At 40.0% G+C, this 17990-nt stretch overlaps 1 protein-coding gene and 1 non-coding gene across 4 annotated transcripts in view; both read right to left on the bottom strand.

The window, feature by feature from the left end:
- The window catches only part of LOC127676075 (zinc finger protein basonuclin-2-like), a 577904-nt gene that overhangs the window by 206999 nt on the left and 352915 nt on the right, over positions 1–17990 (bottom strand). The window lies entirely within an intron of this gene.
- LOC127677083 (U6 spliceosomal RNA) lies at positions 15282–15388 on the bottom strand. Its single transcript, XR_007976485.1, has one exon. It is a non-coding gene; the product is annotated as a U6 spliceosomal RNA (small nuclear RNA).

Here is a 17990-nt window from a genome sequence, read left to right as displayed (position 1 = left end):
TTGTTTCACACAGAAATCCAGTCACAAGGAAAAAGAAGGGAGAAGGAAAAGGTGGAAAGGAGAGAAAAGAGAAATAAATAACCAGGACAAGGTTGTCCACCATCACCTGCCAATCCTATTTCCTGACAGTCAGGCCTCTCATTTAATGTGCTTTTGGGAAACAGGAATAGGCACAAGACTCGAGAGTTTGAATCAAAGTTAACTTTTACTATAGAATTAAAATAACTTTTTAAAGAATCTAGGAATCTCTTTGAGCATTCAATTATGTAAATAAAAGAAGGGATTCTGTGAAATTTTAGGGAAATATCAATGTGTTCTGATTAGCTTCACTTGTGCACAGGGCCAAAGTCAGAGGCATTGAAGAGAATAGTTGTCCACCCTCAGGTCATAGTGAGCTTCTTTCTGCCAGTCTGTCAGCAACAGTGAGTTTGTCGTGTCATCCCTTGTTCACAACAGTAACTTTGTGTGAGGTAGACACAAACTCTATCCTCAGTGGACAAGTCATTAGCAATTCATGGAAATCACATGCTGTAGAAAACATGTTCAGGCAAGGTCTTTACTGTCTCTAGGCCAGATAGATTTTCCTGGTATATTATGATGTGTTTTGTGGCTAGATTGGTCAGTCAGGAATATGACCATCAGGACAACTTGGTTGCACGACTGGACAAACTGGAGCAAGTGACATGGCGTATGAGGAGTGGAGAAAGTCTTCCTTTTCCTATTTATTTTATATAAATGTAACAACTTCCTCAGGGCTGTAGTCATCTCCTCTTGTATTCCAGGGTTTGAGAGGTGGTCACTGTGTTATCAAAGTTCTTTTCACATCTATGATGAACTGCAAATTCAATATGAAGTGAAAATCAAAGTACAGCTGTCACTACTTTAATAGTATAAGCCTCAATTGGCATCCACAAAAGTTCTTCTGGGAACCTAGCAGAAACACTAGCATCTTTTCCTGGAAATACATCTTTTTCAGTTTCCCATGATGGGGTACCAGACTATAAGGAAGAGTGTCATGAGGAGAAACATCATATTATGCAGTTTGTATTAGAAACTGAATATTGGTGTAGACTCATCTCAGATTAAAGTCAACCCAAAAGAAAGTAAGTTTCTCTTGAGTCAGAAAATTCTCTTAATTATTCAAAAATCAATTTGTTATTCAGGGTTACATTTTGAGTAGATGAAAAATATAGACCAATATCTGGGACCATTGAGATATGTTTCTTTGGCAGTAGGTTATTGTTGGAATTGCAATCTGTCCCATATTGACCCTGCATCAGGTAAGGCAGACTAGATTTGGGTGCACTGGAGCCTTACACGCATACTGGTGCATGGTCAAAAATTTTGTCTTAAGCTCTTAATAAATATGCTATATAAAATAATTAATTTCTAATTGCTATGAACTCGTCATATACCATTCTATCTTTAAATAAAACTTATATAGACTATATTTATATATAAAACTATATATATATAACTATATATAACTATATATACAACTATATATAACTATATATATAACTGTATAATTATATAAGAATGTAACTATAACTATAACTATATATATATATATATATATATATATATATATATATATTTCCTTCTGGGCACTGTATATGATAATAGTATGCCTTCCATTCACACCAGTGCACATAAATGACATAGATACAATATGCATGACATAGAAACAACATGCATAACACCCATTGAACAGATATTTACACTACACTACATACAAATATATAATACATTCACATATATAAAACACACAGAGACATATATAGGTGCATATGCAGACACACACAAACATACTTAAACTTTCACACACACACACTCCCACAACAGAAGGTAAGTGAGATTTGATTCATCTCAAATATGTGACAGTTACCTTGATGTTCCAGGTGGTGACATGACTGCAGTCCTGCAATTGGAGAAAAGGAAATGTTGATAAGTCATGGAAAACTCCCATTTTGAAACAACTTATACATTTTATATTATACTAAAGGAGAGTCTCATGTGATCTAGGCTACACCATATATCCTAGAGAGCACAGAAGGATCTTGGAATTATCCTCCTGACACCTGCTCTCCAGTGCTGTGTTAAAGGCAAGCAGGACCTTGGCAGATTCCAGAAGTGCTGGGAACTAGATCCAGGGCCTAAAGCTTGAAAAACAAGCACTCTCCCTACTGAGCCCTGTCCCCAACCTCTAATTAAAAAAGCTCACTGTAGGGCAATAGTTCTCAGCCTAGAGAGTGTGATTGCGGTGTTGGTGGCAGCTATGGGAAAGGGTCTAGGGACCAGTACTCCTACATAGTTCTCCTTATGGTCAGAGTAGGTGTGTCACAACCACGTACCTTGGCACATTTTATCCGAGTCACTTGCAAAATATTGCTTTATTACAAGGACCAGTAAGTGCAGTGTCATATTGGAGTCATGATATAAATCACATAGTAAAAGTTACCTAATAATTTTTGAGGGATGCTCAAATATGGCATACAGAAACGGAAGGATTAATCAGTCTATCACAGTTTGTCTATGTAGGGTCAGATAGCTTCTTACTCATGATTCACCTGCTATAGCTGCCCTGCTGCTGGCATTACAGGTATGCTTTACATTGGCCAGAACTAGAAAGGGTCTTTACAACAGAGAACCTTTGGATTGGAGTTCTAGGCATTTTTATAATCGTGCAATCTTTTTAACATCCCAGTACCTAAACATTATTGTCTCCCAAGATAGGGCTATGTAGTTTAGATCAGATCTGCAAGAAAAGTCTTTCTCACATTCAACTAAAAATCATTCTCTGCTTTTGATCCATGAGAGTACACAAAGGGAATCTGGGGAAATCTTACAGTGTGTTACAGTATCCACTGATCATGCAGGGAAGCAAGCACTTCACAATAACCTGACTCCAGATCTAGGGCATCTGCCAAACTCTTCTCACCACAACAGGTACTGAAACCACAGATAAAGGCATAAACTAAAAATAGTATCTGTTTTCACATGTCTACACAATGATGCTACAGAAGGAAGATAATATATGTGTCTTATAAAAGAAATCTTAAATTTTATTAGGTCTCAGTATTTTTGATAAGGAGAATAATGCAAAATGTATACACATATACATTTATAAGTATGTAGAAGCACACACACAGAGAGAGAGAGAGAGAAAGAGAGAGAGAGAGAGAGAGAGAGAGAGAGAGAGAGAGAGTGATATAGTATCTTAGATTACTTTGGATCTCTATGACTGAATTTCTGGTTCTTATCTATTTCATGGGACACATTTTGGTCCTTTCCCTATGTTGCTGCATCTCCTCTGAATCTATACTCAATGGAAGAGTCCTGGCTGATAGGCAGTAAAGAGACAGAATCTTACTATCTGGGTCTGATTGGACACGCAGAGATCTGATCATACTAAGTGTGAGATCACAGACCACAACATAGGAGAAGAAACCACCTCCCTAGATGGTGAGAACCATACACTTCTAGAAAAAATTCCAGAACAAGATTTGCATAATTTACCTTTTGTGCAAGTTTGTGCTTTGCATACAGATCTCTGACTGAAAGTTTGTAACTGACATTGATAAAGAACAAAGTAACAGGGAATAAGCATTAAATAAGCTAATGAGTTTCATACTTTGTTCTTTTCCTCATGTTACTGGGGATGGAATTCAGAGCCTCAAGCATGCTGCTCTCACACTCTGACTCTGAGGTACACACACGTCCTCTTTCCTTAATCTTTTTTCTGAGAGTATTAGTATCCTCAGATATCAGGATTATGGGGCAGAAAGGAATAGCATCTCAGAGACAGTGAATGATCAGATTTCAAATATGAGAAAACGTACATTCACTAATCCCAGAATCATAGATATTTGGTTACTATGGATTTCTAAGAAGGGAGTGATGAAGCTGAACTGCTAGGAGGGTAAGGAAAAAATGATAAAAACCAATCAGCACTGTGTCCTGACTGAAAACACGGCCTTGATTACTTGCACAAAGATACATACACAAAAGAGAGCTGTGTCCTGTCTGTGGGCATGGAGCCCACTCTGTAGATAATTGGGTATTTATTTTAATCCAGTAGGTACCAGTGTGAAAATTCCAATTCTGAAATGAGAAAAGGCAGACTCACAGTTGCACACATTTGCCTCCAAGTCCAAGTTTCCTGTCTCTCATCTCCACCTTTCTCTCCACCTTCCTCCTTTCATTCAATTTTCCATTCCTCATTACTCTTCTCTTCTTTCTCATATGTCTCTCCCTATCTCTCCCTTTTCTCTTTCCCTTCTTATCTCTCTCTTTTCCTCCCAACTCTCGTCTCATCTTCTCTGCAAAATGTTGCCATTCTCTTAGAAACTGTGAACTTATCTTCCTTTTGCAATTCATCATTGTCATCTTTGTCCTCTTTCTAGACCTTGTCATCCCTGTCCAATCTTAATTGCCCTCTAGTTTCTTATTTTTGTCCTTTCTTGTCTTTGATTTCTTTCCCCTTCTCTTCCATCTACATTCTCTCTCTCTCTCTCTCTCTCTCTCTCTCTCTCTCTCTCTCTCTCTCTCTCTCTCTCTCTCTCTCTCCCTCTCTTCCTTCCTTCCTTCTTTGTATTCTTTCTCTCGATATTCATTTTCCTTCTATTTTTCATAGTCCTCCTCCTTCTCCTAATCTTCTCAATGTCCTCCACTCTGTCCTCTGTGTCCTCCTTCTCTTTCCCCTGTGTGTAAAAAATTCTCTGTCTCACTGTCTCTGGATCCCTTTCTTGCACAATGAATTCTTGCCCATTGATTGTGAGGAACAAGGGACAATAATATAAAACTGGGGTTAGCTTGTTTCTTTAGGACATCAAGTGACAAAACATATTATAAATTAATCACATTCATTGCTTATCCAACACTACTTTGCCTGAAGAATTCAGAAGAATACAGCGTTGGGAAGGAAGAGACATGGAACTCCCATATAGTGTTTCCTGTTGAATTTCTTCAATCTCTGCCTCTTAAAGTTACTTCTTAAAAGGTTGTCTTAAAAACCAGCAGTGGTGTCATCCTGTCTTTTAAGAGTGGTTGGTGATCATTAGAATATGCACATAAAAGGAAGGCATTCATAGCAATCAGTCAAGACATTCTGTACAAAGACAGTTTTTAAATAGTTTTGAGACATTGGTGATTTTGTATTGTAAATTCCAGACTTGAATCTCACATACTTATCTCACATATTTATACTTGGGGGCACACACCACAGCAATGGATTCAGGGAGCACCACTTGATATCCAAAATGTGTGTGCAGTTCTGCACTTGACCAGAAGGCTGTCTGGGTTGGATGGGTCTGAGAAGACAAAAGAAGCAAAGAATTCTAAGTTAGCCCAGCCAGCTATGCTTGATTCACCAAGGAAGGGAGGCACAAGGAACATTAACAATCTGTTCTCTTCTGTGATTTCCAAAATAATCCTTGAATGTAGACTGCCATCTGTCATGTGCAGCAGTAATGTGGAACCATCTTCTTTGTCCTCCTAATTCATAATGTTCAAAATGTACTGCATTTTTCTCATTTAGTGCCTTAGTTAGTGTTTTCATTCTTGTGAATCAACATCATGGTTAATCCAACACTTATAAAGGACAACATTTAATTGGGGCTGGCTTACAGGTACTGAGGTTTGGTCTGTTATCGACATAGCAGAAAGTATGATAGCATTCAGGCAAACATGGTGCCTGGTGAGCATAGAGTTCTACATCTCGTTTGAAAGGCAAAAAGGAGAAAAATAACTCCTCCTCTCTCAAGGAGGACCTCAAAGTTCATGCGCAAAGAGACACTTCCTCCAACAATGCCAATGCTAGTCCATCAAGGCCATACCCCACAATACCCTGCCTGGGACAGGAGTATTCCAACCACTACACTTACTTTTAGCTTGTCCCTCAGTTAGGACAAGGCCCTTTTGGTCATCCACGCTTAGTTAAACCTGATGTCTAGACAGTAACTATTCCAAGTTTTGTCTTCACTTCTAACCAATCTCTGCTTCCTTCCTGACAACAGCAGACTTATTGCTTCATGAATATTTCTGATAACTTCTTCAACAATCTCTTTGATAATGCAGCTGTTTTTATTGTATCCTGCCCCTGAGACCCATGGGATTTCTCCCTATGTGAGAAGGAGCTACTTCTGTCCTTCTGATGTGGTATAGTATTACTGTCATATGATCATACTATGTCTTTTTCCATTACTTTTCTTCTTCCTTCACTGGGTCTCCATATGTAAAAACCCACCAAACAATTGCTTGCATGAATGGTGATAAATCTTGCAGATGTTAAGCCCTGCAAGCCAGTTGTAAAATTTACATTTCTACCCATTGCAATTGAATCACTGTTAGAATGGAAGCGGTGCACATGTAAAATGGAGGAAGACATGGTGAGAGCAAGAGGGGTTTCATTCTTCGAGGGAGAAAGTGAGATTTCGAGCAGGCTTCTAGCAGATTCTTGTTTTTTTCTCTAAGTTGTGTATGAACACAGAGGCTTCCCACATGAGCCATTAATCAACTGTGTTTATGTATGTATACTCACACCTAAGCTATCATTTAAAACATCAAGCTTTTGGGAATCTAAAGTGAAATCAATGAAAAAGTAAAAAATTAAAAAAAAAACAATAAACAAGAAGAAACCATGTCCAAAATATTTCACAGCTCCTACATGACAGTAATCTGCTAACCCATTCCCAAAGAGCACCCTCCTCTTCAAATTCCCCTAGATTCTAGGGCCTAGATGCCAGCTTCAGTATGACAGTTATAACAGAATCCACAATGGCCAATTTCTCATCAAGTGACTTTTGTTTTGAGGCAAAATATTACTGTTCACTCAACGTGGCACCAAATTCACCAACTTGCACTCTATCCTCCTGAATGCTGGGGGGTCCAGGAGAGTGACAGTATAACTAGATTTTATGACATTACTGGACATTGCATTATCTGCCTTCCATGGTTTAAAATACATTAAGTCAATATCCCCAGAACTCCAGCAGGTTCCATCCTGAATTCCTGCTTCCTGTGTCCCCATCCTATGGCTTCTGTGAACCTCATATCCAGTGCCCTTTCAGCCTTGTTGTTCCTTCATCCCCACTGTGGTCCCTGATTTCCTCATTAGACATTCACCTAAGCTGCTAGGAATTGTTTCTCTTGCAGCCAGTTCTCCATATTTACCGAGTTCATGAGCCGCCTGCATGTTTAAGTGCCTCAGGTCCCTCTCTAGCCTTCTCACTTCATTCTCCCAATGTTGATGTAGTTGTAATGTCTCACATGTGCCTTCAATTACAAACTTTATAACTACATCTCACTTTCAAGTTCTGTCTTCTTATACAAATCCTACTCTTGTTTATGAGATGAACACTGCCCTCACCATGATCCTAACTGGAATCCTGCCCTGTCTCAGACTCCTCAAACTTTATCCCTATTACCTGGATATCTGAATTCCCCTGATCACTCCTACACACACACACAAGACTATCACCCCCCTTATCATCATTCCATGGTATCAGCTCCCAAACTTCACCTGACTTTCCCTAACCAAGCAGCTTTGCATCTCCTTCATTTTAACTTCTAGAGTATGGCTTTGATCACACCATAATTTTGCTCAGAATAGTCCACAATGTTTTCCCTCTACTCAAAATCACCACTACTTTTCCAGTCCATCCAAGACAAGGGATGGCATGGTTCTGATGGCTGATATCAACACATATCAGGCATTCTTTTCCAATACAAACCATAAATCCCAGCCAACAGAAATGCTCACTGATACAGGAGGTCAGTGTATCAATCTCCAATGCTATCCCCCTCCCCTATATACTGTTTTGGACTCCTCTTCCTAAGTTATCATAAGTTGCCTTACGTGTGGCAGTTCTTCCTCTGCAACCCACACTGGCCTACATTTTTCTCCGGCAGTATATTGTGCTTTTTGCCTCATGTGCCTTACTCATTTTCTCTATAATCTCCCATTTGAGTCCCAAGACACAAAAGGCCAAATTTCAATTGGGCATATTATATTATTGAAGTAGGCATTGCAGTAAGAATAGATGCAATTGGATGGAAGAACACGAAGTCACAGGAGACTGCCTCACACATCAGCACTTCTCAAGGTCTGACTCCAAGATCTTACAAAACCTAAGAGCAAACCACCTTGTTGTGGCTTATATTTAGCAAGTTACAAGAATTTCAATTGTTTTGTGAGCAGCAGTCTTTGAAAATGAGATACTCATCCAAAGGACTCTCTAGGTAAATAGTGTGTTCCCTTGAAAATCAAAAGATGTATGCTCTGCATGTGCAAATACTTGAAAACCTAGCTTGTAGGATCTCTTTGGTTGGGCACAAAGGAAGCACTTCTTCATAAATACAAAACATAATCATTAGAAAGGACACTCTTGGCATACTTAAGTTTCATTTTTACATCTTTTAGGTATGTGGTCTGTACAGACTGTTTTAATACATCCTTGCAAGCAACCATTTTCCATGCAGATTCGTATCAAGTTGGAACACTGAAGAATTACTCTGAGTAAGACATAAAATACAAGGAGCTGTAAAAGTACTAGGAAATGCTCCTTTAACTCGAACTGCTCACTATTGACTGTATATGGTCAGTGAAGAAGATCTGGAATGGATTGACTCTGTGCAGAGCACTATTTAGGCTGGCTGTTTCTAAGAGAGAGACAAGAGGTACCCTCAGTTACCGAGTTCCATTTGCTTACATGAATCCAACCCAATGTAAGAAGACCCAGTTCTTCTTATATGAGGAACTGATACTCCTCATTTTGTGCATAGCAAAAATCTTGGGCTCCTTTCTGGAGAGGAATGATGATGTAGGTAACACAACTCTTGGAGGACTTAGACCCATCCTCTCACACACACATGACGCAGGCCACACCAGTGCATACATCTCATTGTTCCTACTCTCTGTGTTGTTTTGGGTGCTATTGTGCTTTGTTGAGATACAGTAAAAAGGAAAATATGTTGAGTGGAACTGGAGATATTCATCCTGACACCTCCTGGTCCTAGGCTCTTTCCTGTAGCAGTCAGCAGGTCTGCTCAGGTGTCTTGAGGTGTCTTGATAATTTATACTCCAAAGCTTACCAGAGTAGGTACGAAGTCAAGGACACAAAAGCAGTTTCCTTTTCTCTTTGCAACTAGGCACCATGTCTATTCCTGCTTTATGCCTCCCTGGCTGCCTTATGCTTTCGGGCTGCCTTCTTTATCCTTTAGGTAATATGACACTCAGACTGTGGAGCTGATTTGAGTTTGTAGGAAGCCTTTAGCTTCATTTTGTGAGTGACTAGAATTACTGGCTCTAGCCCCCAACTACCATGAAAATTTCTAATTATAGTGTTCATTTCCATGGACTCTGAAAAGCAACCAAATACAGTCATCAAATTCAAGATGGCCAGTCCTTGTCACACATAATTCCCTCTGGAGGGTGATGTGTGTGGATATATACTCTAAATATGTTCCCTGGCAGTCATGTAAAATCAAGGGGAAAGAAATGGCCCCAGATCAGGAGAAGTGTTCATATCTTTTCCAAGGCTCCACATAATACACCACATTTCCCGATTCTTTTCTTAGTGTTCTGCCTTCCTGAGGGGAGGAATTTCTCACATAAATCCTGAGGGAGGACCAGCAGGTGCAGGTCTCTTCTGAATTGTAATGAAAAATTTAGAAAAGTCTGAGGTGAGAGGGCCTGGTATCTCTGAGCAGTACTCAGTCTGGCAGCCTGGGAGAGAAATTAAAAGTCATTGGGATTCTTTCCTTCATTCTGCTCCTCATCATGGGCGGGAAGTATTACTCTGAGTTCTGGGTATTGGTGTCTGGGAGATGGGGCCTTGGACTTTACTGTCAGCTTAAGCGGATAGAGCAATATTTTTGGTTGTGAATCTGGGCTGACTATAAAATATCTATGTGTGTGGAGGAATTCATTGGACAAAGTCTTCTAACTGAGGTATGGACCATATGTCTCCAGGGATCTAAATTGTAAGAGAATAGGAAAAGTTCTGCTGTGTTTCCCCAGGCAGAGATATGTCTTCTCTATTCTTAGTTCATATCTCCAGATTTTTTGGCCTCTGGATTCTAAGATCTGGACATGTATTTTCCTGTGTCCTGCTGGGATTTTCCTTAGGCACCGTCTCACACAAGTTACTTACAAGTCTGTGACTTCCAGACATAGAGTCAAACTGCAAGTATTTCATAGAGTCCTCTTTTAAGAAGCCAGCTGTGGGCATGCTCAATCATATGGAGCATTTCCACTAGAGCTGTGAGCCTATGAGAAACCCCATCAGGTATTAAGAGGCTGCACACAGCAGAAAGACAGTCTATTCTCAAGATCAGACCATCAGGGGATATCCACAATAGTACAGTATTGTAGGGAAAGAGAGACCCTTGTGGCCTCAGAACTGCAAGGCAAGCTCAGAATTTTTCTTTCTTACCATCAACTCACAGACACATCCAGAAATATTGCTATGTCTGCACAAGCTGACAAGACAGATTGTCAGGACGGAAAAAGGCAACACTCAACACAGGAGGTTCTGTTACCAGAGGAAACTAAATTGATCCCTGATAGCAAAATATTGAACACATGGCTGGAGATTCAGTATTCTCTGTGGGGTCCAGTTTTCCAGACTTGAGACACCTGTCCAGCATCTCTGCCTTACCTTACGTATGAGCTTCAGTTGCACTCATGTGTGACTGATTCAGAAGAAATTGGAACCACTTCTACACAAGGCTTGTCCTAGTCAGAAACCTGTGGTGACTCACCTGGACTTTCCAAGGTGCATGTTTCTGCAGCCTCTTTGGAAGCTGGTGATGTGGCTGGGGCTGCTTCTTCACAGTCTTCCTTTCCTGAAGACACCACTGGTGGGCTGAGGGTCCTTGTTGTTACTAAAGAAGGCTGAGCTTTCTTTGATGTTAATGGTGCTCCAGAGCCCACCTCTCCAAAGTTGTTTCCTTCAGAACCATACATTTTTCCAAATGACTAGGAAGACCATTTGAAAAATCCTGACGTTACAGGAATGTTTCTTATCTCCTCCCAGAAGGCTACTTTTTGGGCAAGTTCCTCTTTTTTTTTTTCTTTTCTTTTTTTTTTATTCGATATAATTTATTTACATTTCAAATGATTTCCCCTTTTCTAGCCCCCCCCCACTCCCCGAAAGTCCCGTAAGCCCCCTTCTCTTCCCCTGTCCTCCTTCCCACCCCTTCCCAGTTCCCCGTTCTGGTTTTGCCAAATACTGTTTCACTGAGTCTTTCCAGAACCAGGGACAACTCCTGCTTTCTTCTTGTATCTCATTTGATGTGTGGATTATGTTTTGGGTATTCCAGCTTTCTAGGTTAATAACCACTTATTAGTGAGTGCATACCATGATTCACCTTTTGAGTCTGGGTTACCTCACTTAATATGATGTTCTCTAGCTCCATCCATTTGCCTAAGAATTTCATGAATTCATTGTTTCTAATGGCTGAATAGTACTCCATTGTGTAGATATACCACATTTTTTGCATCCACTCTTCTGTTGAGGGATACCTGGGTTCTTTCCAGCATCTGGCAATTATAAATAGGGCTGCTATGAACATAGTAGAGCATGTATCCTTATTACATGGTGGGGAATCCTCTGGGTATATGCCCAGGAGTGGTATAGCAGGATCTTCTGGAAGTGAGGTGCCCAGTTTTCGGAGGAACCGCCAGACTGCTTTCCAGAGTGGTTGTACCAATTTGCAACCCCACCAGCAGTGGAGGAGTGTTCCTCTTTCTCCGCACCCTCTCCAACACCTGCTGTCTCCTGAATTTTTAATCTTAGCCATTCTGACTGGTGTAAGATGAAATCTTAGGGTTGTTTTGATTTGCATTTCCCTAATGACTAATGAAGTTGAGCATTTTTTAAGATGCTTCTCCGCCATCCGAAATTCTTCAGGTGAGAATTCTTTGTTTAACTCTGCACCCCATTTTTTAATAGGGTTGTTCGGTTTTCTGGAGTCTAACTTCTTGAGTTCTTTATATATATTGGATATTAGCCCTCTATCTGATGTAGGATTGGTGAAGATCTTTTCCCAATTTGTTGGTTGCCGATCTGTCCTCTTGATGGTGTCCTTTGCCTTACAGAAACTCTGTAACCTTATGAGGTCCCATTTGTCAATTCTTGCTCTTAGAGCATACGCTATTGGTGTTCTGTTCAGAAACTTTCTCCCTGTACCGATGTCCTCAAGGGTCTTCCCCAGTTTCTTTTCTATTAGCTTCAGAGTGTCTGGCTTTATGTGGAGGTCCTTGATCCATTTGGATTTGAGCTTAGTACAAGGAGACAAGGATGGATCAATTCGCATTCTTCTGCATGCTGCCCTCCAGTTGAACCAGCACCATTTGTTGAAAAGGCTATCTTTTTTCCATTGGATGTTTTCAGCCTCTTTGTCGAGGATCAAGTGGCCATAGGTGTGTGGGTTCATTTCTGGATCTTCAATCCTGTTCCATTGATCCTCCTGCCTGTCACTGTACCAATACCATGCAGTTTTTAACACTATTGCTCTGTAGTATTGCTTGAGGTCAGGGATACTGATTCCCCCAGATTTTCTTTTGTTGCTGAGAATAGTTTTAGCTATCCTGGGTTTTTTGTTGTTCCAGATGAATTTGATAATTGCTCTTTCTAACTCTGTGAAGAATTGAGTTGGGATATTGATGGGTATTGCATTGAATCTGTATAGTGCTTTAGGCAAAGTGGCCATTTTAACTATATTGATTCTACCGATCCATGAGCATGGGAGCTTTTCCCATTTTTTGAGGTCTTCTTCCATTTCCTTCTTCAGAGTCTTGAAGTTCTTGTCATACAGATCTTTCACATGTTTGGTAAGAGTCACCCCAAGATACTTTATAGTGTTTGTGGCTATTGTGAAGGGGGTCATTTCCCTAATTTCTTTCTCAGCCTGCTTATCCTTTGAGTATAGGAAGGCCACTGATTTGCTTGAGTTGATTTTATAACCTGCCACTTTGCTGAAGTTGTTTATCAGCTGTAGGAGCTCTCTAGTGGAGTTTTTTGGGTCACTTAGGTAGACTATCATGTCGTCTGCAAATAATGATAGTTTGACTTCCTCCTTTCCAATTTGTATCCCTTTGACCTCCTTATGTTGTCGAATTGCCCGAGCTAGTACCTCAAGTACAATATTGAAAAGATAAGGAGAAAGGGGGCAGCCTTGTCTGGTCCCTGATTTCAGTGGGATTGCTTCAAGTTTCTCTCCATTTAGTTTGATGCTGGCTACCGGTTTGCTGTATATTGCTTTTACTATGTTTAGGTATGGGCCTTGAATTCCTGTTCTCTCCAAGACTTTAAGCATGAAAGGATGCTGAATTTTGTCAAATGCTTTTTCAGCATCCAATGAAATGACCATGTGGTTTTGTTCTTTGAGTTTGTTTATGTAGTGGATTGTATTGATGGATTTCCGTATATTGAACCAACCCTGCATTACCGGGATAAAGCCTACTTGATCATGGTGGATGATCGTTTTGATGTGTTCTTGGATTCGGTTGGCAAGAATTTTATTGAGTATTTTTGCATCGATGTTCATAAGGGAAATTGGTTTGAAGTTCTCTTTCTTTGTTGGATCTTTGTGTGGCTTTGGTATCAGCGTAATTGTGGCTTCGTAGAAGGAATTGGGTAGTGTTCCTTCTGTTTCTATTTTGTGGAATAGTTTGAAGAGTATTGGTGTTAACTCTTCTTTGGAAGTCTGGTAGAATTCTGCACTGAAACCATCTGGTCCTGTGCTTTTTTTGGTTGGAAGACTTTCTATGACTCCTTCTATTTCTTTAGGCTTTATGGGACTGTTCAGATGGTCTAGTTGGTCCTGATTTAATTTTGGTATTTGGTATCTGTCAAGGAAATTGTCCATTTCCTCCAGATTCTCCAGTTGTGTTGAGTACAGGCTCTTGTAGTAGGATCTGATGATTTTTTGGATTTCCTCAGTTTCCGTTGTTATGTCTCCCTTTTCATTTCTAAGTTTGTTAATTTGGATACTTTCTCTGTGCCCTTTGGTCAGTCTGGCTAAGGGTTTATCTATCTTGTTGATTTTCTCAAAGAACCAGCTCCTGGTTTTGTTGATTTTTTGTATGGTTCTCTTTGTTTCTACTTGATTGATTTCGGCCCTGAGTTTGATGATTTCCTGCCTTCTACTCCTCCTGGGTGAAATAGCTTCTTTTTGTTCTAGGGCTTTCAGGTGTGTCATAAAGTTGGTAATGTATGCTCTCTCCATTTACTTTTTGGAGGCACTCAGGGCTATGAGTTTTCCTCTTAGCACCGCTTTCATTGTGTCCCATAGATTTGGGTATGTTGTGTTTTCATTTTCATTGTGTTCTAAAAAGTCTTTAATTTCTTTCTTTATTTCTTCCTTGACCAAGGTATCATTGAGTAGAATATTGTTCAATTTCCACGTGTATGTGGGTTTTCTGTTGTTTCTGTTGCTATTGAAGACCACTTTTATTCCATAGTGATCAGATAGGAGGCATGGGATTAGTTCTATTTTCTTATATTTGTTGAGGTCTGTCTTGTGACCAATTATATGGTCGATTTTGGAGAAGGTACCATGAGGTGCTGAAAAAAAGGTATATTCTTTTGTTTTAGGATAGAATGTTCTATATATATCAGTTAAATCTAATTGGTCCAAAGCTTCAATTAGTTTCATTGTGTCCTTGTTTAGTTTCTGTTTTCCTGATCGGTCCATTGAGGAAAGTGCAGTGTTGAAGTCACCCACAATTATTGTGTTAGGTGCAATGTGTGCTTTGAGTTTTAATAAAGTTTCTTTTATGAAAGAGGGTGCCCTTGCATTTGGAGCATAGATGTTCAGGATTGAGAGTTATTCTTGTTGTATTTTTCCTTTGACCAGCAAGAAGTGTCCCTCAGAGTCTCTTTTGATGACTTTGGGTTGAAAGTCAATTTTATCTGATATTAAAATGGCTACTCCAGCTTGTTTCCTGAGACCATTTGCTTGTAAAATTGTCTTCCAGCCTTTTACTCTAAGGTAGTGTTTGTCTTTGACCCTGAGGTGTGTTTCCTGTAAGCAGCAAAATGTAGGGTCCTGTTTACGTATCCAGTCAGTTAGTCTGTGTCTTTTTATTGGGGCATTGAGTCCATTGATGTTAAGAGATATTAAGGAATAGTGATTGTTACTTCCTATCATTTTTGACGTTATTTTTTAAATTTGATTGCTTAACTTCTTTTGGGTTTGATGAAAGGTTACTATCTTGCTTTTTTCAGGGTGAAGTTTCCCTCCTTGTATTGGTGTTGTCCTCCTATTATCCTAAAAATATGGAACGCTTCACGAATTTGCGTATCATCCTTGCGCAGGGGCCATGCTAATCTTCTCTGTATCGTTCCAATTTTAGTATATGTGCTGCCGAAGCGAGCACGCAAGTTCCTCTTTATTCTTCTTCTGTAGGAAGGGACAATCATTTAGGCCACTGCTTCATACCTTGGAAGCAAATTCTTGTCAGCCAAGATATTAACCAAATGTAGTTCTGTTAAAGTCTGACATCTAAGTGTAGGGCCTGTATCCCTGGTGTGTTGAAAATCCATTATTCTACTTTACTCATTTCCTGTTTTCAGTAAGCTAGGTCTATCTAAGTCTTCTCAGTATGCCACTCCATTGTGTGTGTGTGTGTGTGTGTGTATTTGTGTGTTTGCTTCATATGCACATTGCATGTGGAGCACTTTTATTAAATAACACACTCCACTGAGACAGCACAAGAGAGTCCTGGAAACAGACTGAATAGGTGACACAGACTTCTGCTGTCTCCATGCTTCTCATACTGACTTTCTTTGCCAAGTAGCTTAGATATTCTTCCAAGTATTCCTTTTGTAATTCCTTTTTCAGCTCCTCATCTCTCTTAAAAACTTGTTTTGTCCTCTGCAATACCAAACCAAAATGGATAATTAGAACAGTTCTAATGTCAGCAAAAAGACAAAGAAAATAAGTTGGCAGGGGCATCAGTATCTCAGGCATGACTTGAACCCCATTCCCTGCCACCCTGTCCTCTGTACTGAAATACTGAAGGAATATTTCCTTCATTCAATCTAGTATCTTCATCTGTGGCTTTTCTGTGAGTAGCCTTGTACTACTCTGTAGATTTTTGGTCCCCCACATTGAGAATGAAAACGTACCTTGAAGATATTTGATCTTCTAAAATTCTCTAAAATCTCTTAGTACTTTTTTTCTGAGGGGATTTTTTTCGACAGAGTCTTAACAGAATAGAGCAGAGAGAAAGCTGTGCAAAGAAAATTATATGTCTAAATGAGGACCTAAGGAAATCTGGCCTCTGTATACTTGGTTTCACATGTTTCTCATATTTAAAAAGGCACACGCTGACATCCCACATCCATTTCCATACCTTGGCCTGGAAAGAGAATATCCACAGTCTTCCATTAAAATGGCACATTCAGCAAACATTCAACTGTCAGTGGGCATTGCTAAAGTGGTCTAGTGCCACTCTCACCTCAGCACTCAAGAGGAACCAGATGGATCCACAGAAATTTGAGGGAACTGGTTGTCCTCATAAATTTGAAACTAGAAAATACAGTGTTCACAATCTTCCATTCCCAATCACAATATGAATCTTTGTCCACATAGAAGGTTTGTATATTGCTTACCAGGAGTGCACAACCTCATCAGATGTCATTAGGTAATGACACTAGATACCGAGGGTGATTAGTTCCTGGAAGTGCTGTGCTGTTGGCACCTAGTCAGATGCTACACCGAAAGATGCTGGTGAACTGCTTCAACCCTCAGGTCTGTCCAAGATTCAAAACAGATTCACAACCCTGCCAGAAACTCTGCTTAAGAAGAGGATAAACTCAGACTAGGAAACCTGATGTCTGGGAATTTATATGACTCCTTAGTAAGAGTGATTTATTTTTGGAAAAGAAAAGAAATAATGGGAGATTTACTATGATCTCAAGAGAATGCTTTTATTTTGCTGGAAAGCACCAGTGGAAACCCAAAAGAAACTTTGTTCTAGGAGGTATAAAACAAGGATAATGCAAACTGTGGAACCTGAGCTCATCTGTAAACCTGAGCTTTATCTTTGTAGACAGGAAGTGTTATATCTGCTCATCACACAGTCTTCAGAAGGTCAATGAAATCATATCCATAAAACCCCTCCCCAGTGTCTGAGCTCCTCAGAGTCACGTGTATCTATCTCCTTATATTCTGTTTCACCATTCAGGGCCTCTTATGGTTGGTGAGACTTTTCTACCATCCCCTTACTATAGGTAAAGCACACTTGTCATTGAGGCTGTAATAGTTATTTCCTGGTGACAGCTCTGCTTTCTACTTTTTATTCTGACTACCCAATATGATGACCATTTTGAAAAAAGCCTAACTGTGCTTAACCACACTGACCCCAAGTAGTCCACAATCCTCTGGTGACTGTGGAGCTCTAGGAAGCCCTACTTCTCTCCCATGGAATTCACTGAGCTTGGCTACCCATCAGAGACAAGCCAGTGATTTCTTGAGAGGAGATTTGGAAATCAAAATACCTACCAGGTCAGATACACCCTGTTTTCTGGTCCCCTTTTTCTTCCACTATGATCTGGATCATGTGTGCACAGGTTCAAGAACTAAGTCTACTACCAATAATATTCCTTATTCATGATACCACCACCTTTGGTCCTCATGTCTTTGAATTGCAAGAAAAAGCCTGTGTGTGAGCTGCCAGAAATCTTATAAAGAGATGGCAGCCTCAAGTTCCATAGCTGTCAGCCAAGGAGAGAACCCTTAATAGAACAGCAGGTTGAACAAGGGAAGAGTTCCAGGAAAGGAGTAGAAACCGCAGGTTCTCATGTGAGGAATTTGTGAGAGAGCACAAAGGCGGCTTCTCCTTGTCCACATTTTTCCAGTTCGGCTGCCATTTAGAAGACGTTTTTCCTCAGGCTCATGTAAGAAGCCAACAAAGAATCGTTGTTGATTTCATTGCTCTGCTCTAGTGCACTTAAGATTTGGAATCTCTCTTGTGG

The sequence above is a fragment of the Apodemus sylvaticus genome, chromosome 1 (genome assembly GCF_947179515.1).
Source record: "Apodemus sylvaticus chromosome 1, mApoSyl1.1, whole genome shotgun sequence".
Taxonomy (NCBI): Eukaryota; Metazoa; Chordata; class Mammalia; order Rodentia; family Muridae; genus Apodemus; species Apodemus sylvaticus.
Note: the sequence above shows the minus strand (reverse complement) of the source record. Positions and strands in the feature narration are given on the sequence as shown.